This window comes from Nicotiana sylvestris, chromosome 4 (assembly GCF_000393655.2).
Source record: "Nicotiana sylvestris chromosome 4, ASM39365v2, whole genome shotgun sequence".
NCBI lineage: Eukaryota > Viridiplantae > Streptophyta > Magnoliopsida > Solanales > Solanaceae > Nicotiana > Nicotiana sylvestris.
This window is the reverse complement of record NC_091060.1, coordinates 6194994-6211558: the sequence shown is the minus strand read 5'-3', so window position 1 is coordinate 6211558 and position 16565 is coordinate 6194994.

Here is a 16565-nt window from a genome sequence, read left to right as displayed (position 1 = left end):
CAGCCTGTAATCTATATCATAAAGTACTACATGCAAATTATTTGGTTTGACGTAAACACCAGTAGCAAATAAGTATTTACGTATAATGTTTGAAAAAAAAAATTATAATGTACAAATTTGTACATTACAAGTTCAATTAGAAAATCTCTTAGTTTTTTTATCCTCTTAAACAAAACTTATCTATATCTATATTATTATAAAAGCACGAATAATTTATGTTAAATGTTGGACGACTAAAATATCCTCGAAATATTGATCGACTTTTATAGCCTTAAATATTTATATAACTTGAGGATACAATTGTACATCACCTAAGGCTGGAATTCTTTTCCCATTTAAACTACACTTGACAAGCCTACAAAGTTGATTTTGGGTCAAACTAACTTGGAATTTGCAACTAAATATATTACTTAATTAATTAATAAGTGTTTCAATGTGGATATGAAGCACAATTATGGAAGAAAAAGAAAAATCGAACATAAATTGAGAATTCATTATTGTGACACTTTGAGAATATTCTGCTCACGAATATTCAAGACTGCTGCTGCTACCCTTTGTTTTAAATTGTTATTAAATTTTGTACATATGAATAACAATTCAGAATATCTATTCAACTGAAATTTTATAATTTTTGATACGTACTTCGTAGTATTTCACACAAGATATTCTAAACCACTTTACCTCTTTACTTGAATTTTCTTTTATGTCAAGGGATTTTAACAACTTATACATAATTAAAGAAATTTAGTTTTGCTCTATTTGTAAATATAATTTTCAAATGAAGAAGATTTACTTGAGTCCCTATTCTTTAACCTTTCTCCGTCACTAAATATATTCGTGTGTCGCAAGAACATAGAGAATAATCTATATTTATATTATTATAAAAGCACAAATATTCTAACACTAAATGTTAATGACAAAATATTATTGACATATTGATTGACTTTTATGCCTTAAATTATTTCTTTAAAGAAGCAATATGATATTGGATAAAATTGTAGTATTGAGTATAATTCTTTTAGGACTCTACATCATCACTTCCAACATGCTTGCTATAGAGGATATCAACACCTCAACGTCAATTTTCCTTGTACAAGATAGAATCTTAATTCTTTCCTTCTAAAGATTTCAAGTTTATGATACAAGTTAAAGAGTGTCTCTACTCCTTCTTGGTTTTAATGAGTGTCTCTACTGCTACATCACTCCCAAATATAAATATTTTATTACTAATATTTTTCAAGTCTTTCTCGGGTTTGATGAGCAAGAATCTAACGGCAAATAGATGAACACATGCAGTCTGAATATTCTATGGGAATTGAGTGAAAATTTAAATAGCATTAAATTAATTATATCTTTTAATTCCCATCACATTAGTTTATTTAATTAAAAAAATTTATTTTATTTATACAAAACATTTTTAACAGATTTTAAATCCAAAAGGGTGACTTTTAATTTCTAAAGAAGTGGTTGTTGCAAAGTGCCTCTTCCCAAATGTTGTCTTAATTAGTTCTAAAACTCATTCATTTTTAACAGACACCTAAAGGCATTATAAATATTTGGTGCCGTTCCAAATCAAATACAATAATCGTTTTGAATTCCTTCTTCTTCTCACTACTATTTTTTACAACTCATAAAAAAATTTGGGAGAAAATTTAGTTAATTGTTGAAATTCGACTTTCATTGGCTTTGTAAAATCCTGGAAATTTTTTGCTACCATTCCTGCAACAATATAATTGAAATACTTAAATTTCTTAAGAACAGTAATTACCCTATCAAACCCAGTATATTTCATAGTACCATATTTTGCAATCTATTTTGAATATTTATGTACGTGTTATTATTATTGTGCAACGCACGTTCATAGAGACTAGTTATATTAAAAGCACGAAGACATTTATCAAAATGTCGTTTGCCTTTTTTACCTTTTAAAATATAGAGTTCCAATAGGACAATATGGTAATTTAAGTATTTCATAAATATTTAAAAACATTCACTTAATTAATTTAGTTTTCGGATTTTTTGGTAAATTTTTCTTCAATTATTTGTTATTAAACTTTGCCTTAATTAATTGGTTGAATTTTGTCACGTTTCTTACCCAAGGAAACTTAACAAAAAAAAATTTCTAAACTTTCACTCTCATTAAATTTTGTCACGTTTCTTACCCAAGGAAACTTAACAAAAAAAATTTCCTAAACTTTCACTCTCATTAAATAACAGATTCCTTTTACTCTTTGAAATATTAAATGAGTTATTATGTTGCCTTAATTATTTGGTAATAAAATTTTTTTACTGTTGCACAAGAAAAGTTTAGTTTAATGCACGGGTAAAATTGAACCATTATTATTGTGGTTCCGTTGCACAAGGAAAGTGTTTAAAGAATTTGACTTGCTGGACGACACAAGAAAATATTTTGGTAGAAGTTTTTATTATTTGGTAAATTTTTCTTGTCTCTTTGACCTACACACAAATTTACTTTATATAATTCCTTTCATGTGTCAAATTGTGTATCATAATACTTCTATAAAAGGAGCTATATAATATCATAATTTAATCATTTAAGTTCGCCCTATTCCAACATCGCAATTTCAGGTGTTGTTTCTTTTACTAATATCAACATCTTTTGCTACTTCGTATTTTGCAAGCACATTTGCATGCACCAGTTTTTAGTATTGCATCAACAATTTTTTATTATATAGTTTTTGTTTCATATTTTTGACTTGGCTAATTTCACATCTCACGTAATTTACGAATTTATTATAGGTTATTGAAGAATTGCAATTCATTATAGAAAATTGGTTAGACGAGTCTTATCACTTAAATATTAGTATTATTTATTTCCTTTGTTGTATAATTAATAATACTTATAATTGTTATGCCAGCTCAAGTTGCTTGTTTTAAAAATAATTAAAAATTAGATTATCTGCTTTAGTTCTGTGTTATATTAATACTACATAATTTGCGTTATTGCAATTTCCACACTTAAATCACACAGATCTCAACAATTACATCCGTTTAATTAAACAATCTTCCTTATATCATAAAAATAATCAATTATTGAATTAGTCACTTTGATAACTTATAAAATTCTTATGCATGCTTTATTTTTGGTACACTTGCAATGGCCAGTGAAAAGGAATTGTTAGACCAATGTGTCCCAATTAATAGTCTAAGAGTATCTGATTCATGTTGGGTAATACTAGTGTTAGTGTTTGGGAGTGGAATAGTAAAAGAGTTCAACAATAAAACAAATCAAGGCACCCGGAAAATTGTGACATTAGTTTACGAAGAGGTAATTGTTATTTTATATTAATATTTTATTTCATGTCTTTTCATATTATAGTTTTAACCATCACATTAACTACAGTGAAATTTTTGACAGGGAAAAAAAAATTAATGCTACACTTTTCAATGGTTATATTGAGTTGTAGAAAAATTATTTACAACAAAACAAGATCTGTTATATCATAAACGGACGCATCAATAGTGCTAATCCTAATTTTCAATCAGTGCACAACGAGCTTGAGATTGGATTTAAGAAAAATACGTTAGTTGAAGAAAGCAATAGTCACTTTTCGACCATTGGTTTTTCAAATAATTTTATTTCATTCGATGAGGCATCAAAGTGCACCAATGGAACAATTTTTGGTAAGTTGTTTAGATTTCATCCCGTAATCTTTCACTAAATATACAAACAATATTTTATTTCTATTCTCCTTATTAATTTTTGGGTAATATACATATAATTGTTTTGATATTCTTAATTTCTAGATATAGTTGAAATTTTAGTGGATGTTAAACCCTCTACGGGAGAAGGTTCAAAGAAACGAAGGGAGATAGTGCTTATCAACGAGATGTAAGTTAGTAGTTTTAGTTCAATATGTTAAATGTTTCTTCGTAATTAAGATGTTAATGGTTTAATATATTTAATTGTAAATTTCAAGGTTGATAGAAAGGCTGTAACCTTATGAAATGATTTTTCAGAGATAGACGGTCAAGTACTACAAAAATTGATTGATGAAAAACCTGTTGTTGCAGCATGTGATGTTAGGAAAACATCATATAGAGGTAATATATCAAGAACTTTGGTATTTTTTGTAAATTGCAGAATTTTTTTATTGTATTTAACCTCTTTTTTATATGTGAAGGAAATTTTTCAATATCTACTACATACGTTAGTAGTATAATGATAAATCCAAAGTTTGAAGAGGCGGTAGCTCTCCAAAACTGGTAATATTTGCTTAGGTTTTTTTTAAGTTTAAGCAATCTTAGTAAAATATAGTTATTATTATTTACTACTAATTACACAATATGCATGCATGACTACAAGAAGGCAAAAAACATAGATAACAGTTTATTGCCAAGTATACAACTGAAAAATGCTTGGGAAGTAAAGATTGAGGACATCAAAGATGATTCGTTTGACAATAAAGAAGTAAATTCTTCCAACTACTTAATATTTATACTTTTTAAAAGTGTCCTATATAACCTATTTTTTATATATTTATTTGCAGGATACATATTTTAAATTTAATGCAAGAATAAAAGATATAATGAATAAAGACGAACCATGGTATTCTTCTTGCAAGAAATGTTACAAGAAAGTGGACGTTATAAATAATATTGCAAAATGTCATCGTTGTGGCGTCGAAAATGTTGATTACCAGGAAAGGTAAAACACATAAAAAAAAATTCAATTCTTTCTCTAAATTTTCACATATCAATAAATGAGCTAATTGATTGATTATGTATGAATTTGTAGGTATATTCTAAAGCTTGAGGTGTTTGATAAGAAAGAACGTTGTTATGTTACATTGTTTGAATCTACAAGATACTTGCTTGGTTGTGATGTTACAACGTATATACAATCAATATCTCAAAAAGCCAGATTATCTCTTGATTTCACCATCACAAAATATACAAATTAATGACATTTATGTGGTTTGAATACCTTATCCAATCTTAACTAATTTACTCTTTTTTGTACAGAAAGAAGAATCCAAATTTTATCGCAAATTGGTGTTGAGTCGGGGAAAAGAGTTTACCTTTCTTGTCAAAATTGATTCCAAAAATGGCGGCGATCGAGATGGAAGACGATTTATTGCGAAGGAAACCCAGGAAGTTAAAAAAATTGCTGCAATTGAAATTGATGAACATAATTAACAAATTATGTTCTTTATAATTTTGTTAATTGCGGCATTAATTTTTAAAAAAATTATTTCTTTTTATATGTATAGATCAAGGCAAAATTTCTTATGCCATTCAGAGATTTAGCAAATAAAATGCTTTATATGGGTCAAAATCAAATCATAGAAACAATAGTATATATGAAAAAAATAATTTAGGTAAAATTACTATTAGCCTGTAGCAGTTTCCTGGCAAAATTCACTTCAAGTTGCATATTTTAACATATTACAATAGATCAATAATCACTTTTATTCATGTGTATGTATTAATTATTTTTAAATAATTTTGGCTCCACTAAGACATTATAGGCTAAAAATGTTTATTTACTGCAACTTCTGCAAATGAAATTCTATTTCATTATAGCATAAATAGAATTTAAAGACTTTATCATTTTCAGTGTCTATTTTAGGATAAAATTAGTTAGGTTAGTTATTAATTAGTTACTCTTTTTCAATTTGAATTAAAAATAATTGGATATCTATATATTTTTGAAAATTATTAAAAAAAGAGAAAAATATATATAAATTAATAACAAAGTATAGATATATAAAATCATAAAACTAATTTGTTTTCTGAGATGAGATAGTTTTTGAATAATAATTCATATGATCATGTTATATGAATAAGGTCATGTAACTAAATATATTATAATAAACTAAAGATAAAAACATAAATAATAAATTAGTTATGATGCCAAGTGTAACAACAAAAATTCAACAAGTGACTATTTTATGAGAAAAATAGTTAGGTTAGTTATTAATTAGTTACTTTTTTTAATTTTAATTAAAAATAATTAAATATCTATATATTTTTGGAAAATCTATCTATATAGAATAAGAGAAGCAAATTAATGTTGTGATGCCAAGTGTAACAACAAAAATTCAACAAATGTCTATTTTAGGATAAAATTAGTTAGGTTAGTTATTAATTAGTTACTCTTTTTTTAATTTGAATTAAAAATAATTAAATACCTATCAACTCTGTTTATTTATAGAGGACTATGTGGTTATGGCCCGAGGATAACCACATAACACCAGAGACTAGCATATGTCTTTATGGTGGTTATGTCTATTTAAATATGTTATGTTTAGGTTTGAATAATCTATGCATATTCAAAAGATTTAGAATACAACATCTAATTATTTTCATTATTTAAACAAGTATCACATTTTATATTAACGTCAATGTATATATTTTTAATTAATAGACACTATACACACGTGCAACGCACGTATACTAATACTAATTTTAAAAAAAGAAACGCTCTATTATACTCTCTCTACTTCTTTCTTTGCCTTGTTTTTTTGTTTAATTCTTGATTGAAATTTCTTGAACTATGTTTAATTTCTTGTTTTTTATGTTTATTGGACCTTACAATTATAGAAAGTAGACATTTTCAACATTTTTCTTGACTTGTTTCGGACGTAGTAAGACTCATTCAACAGCCAGTTGACTGTTCTTCCAGGAAAATGCTCCACGTAGCTACTATTCTTAGGTCTCGTTTAGTACGAGGGATAAGGAATAATTAATCTTGAAATTAAAGTTGAGATGAGTTTATTTCATATTTAGTTGGGATAAAATCGTGGTATAACTAATCCCGAAATTAGTTATTCTGAAATTGTAGTGTTTTTCTAATCCCTATAGAAAAATGGGATAACAATCCTGAAATAACTAATCTCGAAATAATTAATCATGAAATAACTTATTTTCCTAACCAACAACCCCTTAGATTTAATTTGGAATTGGTATACATCGTATAACCACTCAAACATGTCACAATCTACTCGTAAAGTCAAGGAAAGAAAAGAATTGTCTATGATAATTATGTATATTTGATTATTTTGTAGTCAGTCATAGACTTTGACTAATGACTGCACTCTCTTATCCAATTACCTCGTAATGGAACCAAACGCTTGGTGATGAAGATTCAAAATTTTAAAATAGTTAATTTGTATTTGTGTTTATTATAAGGAAATGATACCGAAAAATAACAATAATAATACTGTTTCAATATTATTTGTAAGAGGATACACGGATTGATTTGAGTCGTGTTGGGCACTGTCCTGAGAAACTATTTCAGCAATGTGAAATATTTCCCCAAATTAAACAAGCTCATCTCTAATTTATTTAGAGGATACAGAAATCAACAAAATATGTATATTATAATAATCCAACAAGATTGAAAAGAGAATAGGACAAAGAAAATGGAAATAAGGGAAGCTAAGAGAGAAAGAGAAGAAGGCTAAGTAGAAAAGCACTTCTGATGGGATGATTATTGTGCACCCAAATGATGACTATTTATACTTGAAATTGCATGTAAATTTGTAGTGCATGGCAAGAAAGTGGCTAATCAAGTTTGCCACTTGGTATAGTCTTCTAGAAGGCTAAATATTGCTACAGTCCCCCAATATTTTAAAGACCCAAAAATAAACTTGTTGAATTTGTATGGTCCAAATGTAATAGGTTTGATGTCTTATGGACTATAAAACAAACTTAGATCAATAAAATTTAACTCACAGAATTACTGGTGAAATATAATATTTCTACGAACCAATAATTCTTATTGTAAGTCAGAGATTTTATCAATCACATTTTGACCCTCGGTAATTTTATTGTTCAACGCGGTTTTGCGCCCAATAGGCCATGCGCGTACCTGGTTATTCATGAGAGTTCTAGAGACTAGGCCAAAATCTCATAGGAGCGGCCCACTCCACTCTCATATAGGTGAATTCATCAAGTGTATACTGCTTTTAAATACACCATCCATAAGGACTATGAATTTCATTAAGAGTTATTACTCAACCTCTCAATTAATAGCAGTCAAGCACTCTCTTTTAGTGCATCAGTGCCAATATCGACTTGTTGTTACTCATATGAACCTACTTCATGGGATCTCCAATCACATAGGTTGGATTACCATCTCTATTGACAATATGTCGGCCTTAACCCCATCTCTTTTGAGGTTTGAAGAATTAATTTTCTTCCCACAGGTTTAGTCAGAGGATCAACCAAATTTATCTCTGACTTCACATAGTCAATGGAAATTATTCCATCTCTCAACAGCTATTTTATGACATCATGTCTCAGTTTTATGTGTCTACTTTTACAATTATAAGATTTATTCTTTACAATAGATATTGCCGCTTGACAATCACAATGCATAGAGACATGAGGCAATACGTCCTTTATTAAAGGGATATTAGCTAACAAGTTTCTTAGCCACTCAGCCTCAGAACCAGCTAACTCCAGAGCTACACTCTGACTCCATAGTCGATCTAGCAATGATCGTCTATTTAGCTGATTTCCAAGATATTGCACCAACACAAGGGTGAATACATATCCACTAGTGGATTTTGTCTCATCTGAATCAGAAATCCAGTTTGCATCACTGTACCCTTCTAAAGTAGAAGAAAATCCACTATATAGGATACCATAATTCATGATTTCTCTCAAATATTTCATTTGTCTATCTAATGTAGACCAATGTTCTCTATTGGGATTATGGGTATATCTACTCAGTCTACACATGGCATAGGCTATATGAGGCCTTGTAAAATTCATTAAATGCATCAAACTCCCAATAATCTGAGCATATTTAGACTGAGCAACTGAATCACCATTATTCTTTTTCAACTTAGAGTTAGCATCAAAATGAGTGCTCACAGATGTGACATTAAAATATTCAAACTTCTTAAGAAGTCTCTCAACATATTGTTCTTGTGACAACATTATGTCATGTTCACTCCTTATAACTTTAACTCCCAATATCATATTTACTTCACCCATATCAAAATTAGCAGACATAAATAATTTAGTACTTTGCACAAAATTTAAACTTGTACCAAATATAAGCATGTCATCAACATACAGACATATTATCACATAATCATTGTCTACCATTTTAGTATAAACACATTTATCCACCTCAACTGAAGAAAAATCGTCTCTCAGTATGACTTGCTCAAATTTCTCATACCACTGCTTAGGAACTTGTTTAAGGCCATAAAGAGATTTAATTAATTTACAAATTTTATTTTCTTGTCCAGGAATGACACAGCCTTCAGGTTGAATCATATAAATCTCTTCTTCTAAATCACCATTTAGAAAAGCAGTTTTCACATTCATTTGGTGGATAAAAAGCTTATGGATTGAAGCTAAGGCAATTAAAACTCGAATAGAAGAAATTCTAGTCACTGGTGCAAATGTATCAAAATAATTTATATTTTGTTTTTGAGAAAAAACCTTTTGCTACTAACCGAACTTTATATTTATCTAAGGATCCATCAAGATTAGTTTTTTTTTTTGAAAATCCATTTACAACCAATAGGTTTTGCACCAAGAGGTAAATAAGTTAAAATCCATGTATTATTTTTCTTAATAGAATCAATTTCAATTTTTATTGCTTCTTTCCAATATTTAGCATCTGATGAAGATATAACTTCAAAATAATTTGATGGTTCATTATCGACAAGAAAAGTCTGAAAATCATTTCCATAAGAAAAATATTCTTTCTTAGGCCTTTTACTCCTTCTCAGTTCCTCATTAGAGGTAATTTCTCTATTTGTTTCAACATGTGTATGAGAAATTTTATCAGACAATGGATAAATATATTCAAAGAACTCAACATTCTTTGTTTCAATTATAGTATTGCAATCAAACACGTCACTTTTCAAAACAAGGAATTTATATGCAGCACTATGTTCAGCGTATCCAATAAGCATGCAATCAACAGTTTTAGAACCTATTTTTCTCTTTTTAGGTTCAGGCAAAAGAACTTTAGCAAGGCACCTCACACTTTTAAATATTTAAAATTAGGTTTATAACCCTTCCACAATTCATAATGAGTTTTGCATGTTCTTCTATGTGGTATTCTATTTTATAGGTGACATGAAGATAAAATAACTTCACCCCACAAATTATCAGGAGCATTAGAACTAACTAGCATAGACTTCATCATCTCTTTCAATGTTATATTTTTTCTTTCAGCTACTCCATTTGACTCAGGTAAATAAGGCGGAGTTACTTCATGAATAATTCCATTATTTTCACAAAATTCATTTAAAGATAAATATTTCCCACTTTTATCTGATCTAATTCTCTTGATTTTTCTACTAAGTTGATTTTCAACCTCAGTTTTATAAGAAATAAAAGATTAAATGCATCATCTTTATTTGTAAGCAAATACAACTTAGTATATCTAGAAAAATCATCAATAAAAGTCACATAATATCTTTTACCACCTCTAGTCATAGTCTCCTTTAAATCGCCTAAATCAATGTGAATTAAAGATAACAATTCAGTTTCTCTATTTACGGAAAAACAAGTCTTTCTAGTACATTTAGCTTCAGTACATATTTCACACTTGTTAATATTGCTTGAGTTTAAACCAAATATTAATCCTAGCGACTACATTTTCTTTATATACGCGACATTAACATGTCCTAGTCTAGCATGCCACAAAGAAATTGACTCAACCATATAAGCAGAAGAAGATGCATTTTTATTGCTAGTATCAGAAGTATTAAGTACAAATAAACCATGGTTACAATATCCATTTCCCACAAAAATATCATTTTTGGTCAATACGACCTCATTATTCTCGAAAGAAACCTTCACTCCAACTTTTCCTAATAATCCCAAGGAAACCAAATTGGTTTGGATATTAGGAACATGTAATACATCACTCAATGCTAGAGTTTTACCAGATGTGAGTTTGAGAAGAATTTTTCCTTTCCCAAGAACGCAAGTTATTCTTGAGTCACCAAGATAAATAGTTTCTTCTCCTTCCTCAATTTGGGATTAAGACAAAAATTTATTTTTGTCTGCACAAATGTGCCTAGTAGCACCAGAGTCTATCACTCAATTTCTCATATTAGCCACATTATTTATTTGGGAAATGACCGTAATAATTATATTATCCGCTTTAGCCAACTTTAATTTTGACTTAACGAGATTATATTTATCCCAATTCTTCTCTTGCATTGAGGTGCATTTTTCTTGAAGGTTTTAATATTATCATTGGATATGTAACCATGTCTATTCACATACCTGTGTTTGGACATTAGTGTCTGCTAAGGTTGTTGATGCAATAACGTATTTGCAATACCATGGATATCTGGCAGGACAGCCGGACCAGTAGCAGCGAAGACAACACCAAAATTGGTAGCACCATCAACAATTTTGGCAGTAGTCTTACTTGCCATAGTTTCTTAGATTGTAAGGAAATGACACCGAAAAATAACAATAGTAATACTGCTTCAATATTATTTGTAAGAGGATACACGGATTGACTTGAGTCGTGCCAGACACTGTCCTAAAAAGCTATTTCAGCAATGTAAAATATTTTCCCAGGATTAAACAAGCTCATCTCTAATTTATTTATAGGATACAGGAATCAACAAAATATTTATATTACAATAATCCAACAAGATTGAAAAGAGAATAGGACAAAGAAAATGGAAATAAGAGAAGCTAAGAGAAAAAGAGAAGAAGGCTAATAGCCTGTTTGGCCAAACTTATTTTTGGTCAAAAGTGTTGTTTTTTTTTCTCCAAAAGCACTTTTGGCCAAAAATTGAGGTGTTTGGCCAAACTTCTGGAAGGAAAAAAAGTGTTTTTGAGGAGAAGCAGAAAAAAGTAGCTTCTCTCCAAAATCACTTTTTTGAGAAGCACTTTTGAGAAAAATACACTTAGAAGTAGTTTTTTAAAGCTTGGCCAAACACTAATTGCTGCTCAGAAGTGTTTTTCAAACTAATTAGCCAAACACAAACTGCTTCTCACCAAAAGTACTTTTGAGAAAAACACTTTTGAAAAAAGCACTTCTCAAAATAAGCTGATTTTTGCTGCTTGGCCAAACGAGCTATAATTAAAAAATCACTTCTGATCGGATGATTATTGTGCAGCCAAATGATGGTTATTTATACTTGAAATTGCATGTAAATTTGTAGTGGATGACAAGAAAGTTGCTAATCAAGTTTGCCACTTGGACTTATCTTTAAAATATTGCCATATATATAGAGAGAGAAGTTGAGTCGAAAGCAATGAATGCACATTACCAGAAAATCGCTGCTTTTCCGACTGAAATAGAGTCGTCGGAGTTCCGGTAACATTTCCAATAGAAGCACTTGGAATTCTTTTCAAAATTATAATTCTACTTTTTAGAAAAAAATTAGAATTATAATTTTGAAAAGAATTCCAAAACTAAGTTGCAAACAAATTATAGGCAAATAGTAATTAATTTAGTATTCAGTGTTCACTAGGAGTTGGCTGAAAGAGTCCACTTAAAATTTGATGTGACACATATATCGAATGTTTTTTTTCTTAAAAAGATTATTGAAAAGATTTATATCCCAGATGCTATTAAGTAATTAACTAGGGGTGTTCAAACTGAACTGAAAAACCACACTAAATCGAAAAACCAAACCAAATCGATTAAAAAACCCGACTAGGTTTGGTTTGACTTGGTTTGATATTGAATAAAAAACCCGAATCAAACCGACATATAAATATATAAATTTTATTTATATTTTTAGAAAATGTAGAAATATTTGGGATCCTCTTATGTATTAACCTTGAAAGCATAAATTAACAGAAAAAAAACTATCATGTGTTACTAAAATCTCTCATTAGAATATTTTAATAGATCATATGTTCGTCAATTTTTTTCCATATTTACTAAACATATATTCACTTATCAAAGTTTTATCTATAATTTTAATAAAGTAAGATTGAAATAATATTCATGTAACAAAAAAACCCGAAAACCCAAAAAACCCGACAAAACCGAACTAATCCAAACTGATATAATTGGTTTGGTTTGATTTTGATAAAAACCGAACCAACCCGGTCCATGTACACCCCTATAATTAACTAAGGCGTGTGAACTTGGTCGTATTTGATATTATAAAAACTCAAGTGTTTAACGGTCCTAACCTCCAAAGTGGACTTCAATCAAATTATGCTAAACGAACTAAAGAAAGTAATTATAAAGAATAATGATAATGGAATCCACGATATATTGTAAAGGAATTATATTAGCATTAAATTGAAGATTGGTTTTGATTATTTTTATTCAACATCGAATAATTTGATGATATTGAGGGAATAGGAGTTGAGATCATTGTCCTTATCAATTTTTTTTAAAAAAATGACATGTGGCAAGGGAATAAAATACCGATAAATTAAAGATTGGGATCTGATTATTTTTATTCAATATCTAATAATTTGATGATGGGGGAATAGAGTTGAGACCAAATTCCTTTACCAAAAAAAGAAAAAGACATATCATAAGGAATTTAATATAAATAAAAACTGGATTTGAATAATTTTATATTCAACAGGTCATTATTTGATGATGGAGGGAATAGGAGTTGAGACCAACATTCTTCACCAAACCCAAAAAAAGAGGCTTTAATTAAGTAACAATTATTGATCGTTTTTTATTAATGATAAACTTATTTATTTTAACAGAAATAATTAAAATCAAAATATTGCTGATGCAGGGAGTTTAGTTTGCTGGTAGGGAGAGAGGGGATAACTGTCCAAATTATAACTAGAGTTTAATATACTCAATCTGTTTATGAGTTGCCGTAAATGGGAAGCAGGGTATTACAACAACAACCCAGTATAATTTTACGTGTGGGGTTTAGGAGGATAGTGTGTACGCAGATCTTATCCCTACCCCGGGAAAGCAGGATGTTAAATAATGAAAAAAATAGACTCCCCTTTAATTAGTCTTACGTGTCGAAATAAGATTAGACGAGGTACCTAAACGAGTGTCAGATACCAAATGGGAAACAAAGATAAAAAAGAAATTAAGAAGCCATTATAACTGGTTTTTTATAATTGTGTGACTATAAATCATCTCATTAAAAATAAAAATAAAGTTTTAAAGTTAAATTATTTCTAAATATAAAAAATTATCATTGATTTTGGAACAAATTAGGAAAATATGCCACATAAGTTGCAACTGATCGAGTACCTCAATAGTGTTGCCGGTAGTGTTAGTATTTTTTTGATAGTAGTGACATGTGGCGGAGCCATATTCAATCAAGGGGTGTCGATAAAAATTACACTGTATTGTTAGATTTTTTTTTTTTTTTGGTTTTATGTATATTACTATATGTTGATTCCCCTTGACTTTTCGGTGTATCTAATTTTTTATATTTTGATACCCCTTGGTAGGGGTGTACAAACCGAACCGGAAAACATACCGAACCAAAAAGTCAAACCAAACCGATCAAAAAACCCGTCTAGGTTTGGTTTGGTATTGAGTAAAAGAGCCCGAATCAAGCTGACATATAAATATATAATTTTTATATATACTTTTAAGATTTTATATAGAATTTCTTTAAAAAATATCTAAAAATATTTGGGATTCTCCTATGGGATATAATATTTAATAGAATATGAAGTGCTCCATATTTATTAACCTTAATAAATAGATTGTATGATCACTTTCCTATAAAGTGTTACTGAAATATATTAAATTCTTATATCTTTTTTGAATTTGAAGTGGTTATTATTATTTAGGTATCATATTGATATTTATTTTTAATTACTAAATTCCGTTAACCTTGAAAGATTACATCAACGAAAAATTATTGTGAGACGACTAAAAAAATAACTATCATGTGTTATTACAAAAATATTTCTTAAGAATATTTTAATAGATAATATATTTATAATTTTTTAAATTTTTACTAAACATATATTTACTTATAAAAAATTTAATAAAGTAAGATTGAAATAATATTTAAGTAACAAAAAATCCGAAAACCTGAAAAACCCGACAAAAACGAATCAATCCAAGCCGATATAGTTGGTTTGGTTTGATTTTTCAAAATCAAATCAATCCGGTCTATGTACACCCCTACCCCTTGGTGAGAATTCTGGCTCTGCCACCCGTAGTGGTGCATTATAAGTTTATGTACCTCAACTTATGGGACCTGCTTTCTCTCACCAGCACAATATCATCAATAACAGCTAAATTCCCAGCCGTGTTTGTATTTAACTATTACCTACCACATATTGATATTTGGTATTTTTTGTCTGAGCTTAGACATTTATCTTGAATTAAAGATAGTTGAGAAAACACACAAATAAACCAGCTCACTATTGTCTGAGCCATATCTGTCAACATGACAAAAACTAGAAGTACCCTTTTGAGTTTTCTCCAGCCAAATGATAGAAAGAAAGGGAATAATAGTTCTTTATTTTTACTTTTTTGGGGGTCTGAGGGACTAATATAGTTCTGAATATGCACAAAAAACTTCGTATCACTTGTAGAACACAATTTTAGACCCTGTCATTTTCTCAATCCAACAAAAGGTCAATGGAGTACTACTTTTCTCAATTCCCAATAAAGCGGCACAGTCTGGTGCACAAGTTATTTTGCGTTCACGGTCTAGGAAAGAGCCACATTCCAAGCGATGTGATATATACAAGTTATTCTAATACAAGCATTAATCATTATTTTCACGGTTCGGACTCGTAACTTATACGCTACACACAGGAAGTTTTATCGTTGTTCCAAGGCTCCCATTCACTTTTCTTAATTTCCAGTAAAAGAAAAAAAGAAAAGAAACAATAGTGGCCAACCTGTTCTAATCAAGTCTTCAAACCGCCCATGGATGACCAAGAATTTCCCTCCCCTTTCATTGGTCACCAAAAAAAAAAAAAAAATCGCACTAAGCTCTCGCTATGAGCAAGGTCCATAAAAAGGCCGGACCATAAGGATCTATCGTACGCAGACTTACTCTGCATTTCTACAAGAAGATGTTTTCACGACTCGAACTCGTGACCTCCTGATCAAATGACAGCAACTTTACCGGGTACGCCAAGGCACCCTTCACTAGTAATAAATAAACAAATTCCCTAAAGTTCCATTTTTCCAAGTATGCAAACCCTATACTTAACTATTGATTTAACATTTTTTTTCCAATTATTAGGAGTAAAAGTCCCTTGTGAGATTACACTGAGTTTATTATTGTCATACAGTAAAGTCCAAAGAGAGTGTATCTCCTTTACAAAATATTTATATAAAAGAAACAAACTCACTTCTTTTTGGACTTGGTTTATTCATAAACAACTCCCGAATGTTTAAAGGGAAAAGGAAGTTCTAACTAAGCATTGATTGATATCAAAATATGGAAATAAAGTTGAAAGTGAACATTCAAAAAAGACCATATATCTTACATTGTCATGAAGGGTGTATTTTACAGAACCCCAAAAATGAGAACAATAAAACATAGTGACAAAGAAAATCAAGAAAATTAAACAAAACTTCTATGGGATAAGTAGAAGTAAAAAATTAACAAAACCAACCTAAACATTCTCAAAATTACCTTATAAAAGTATTTCTTCAAAAAGTGACTTGACTATGC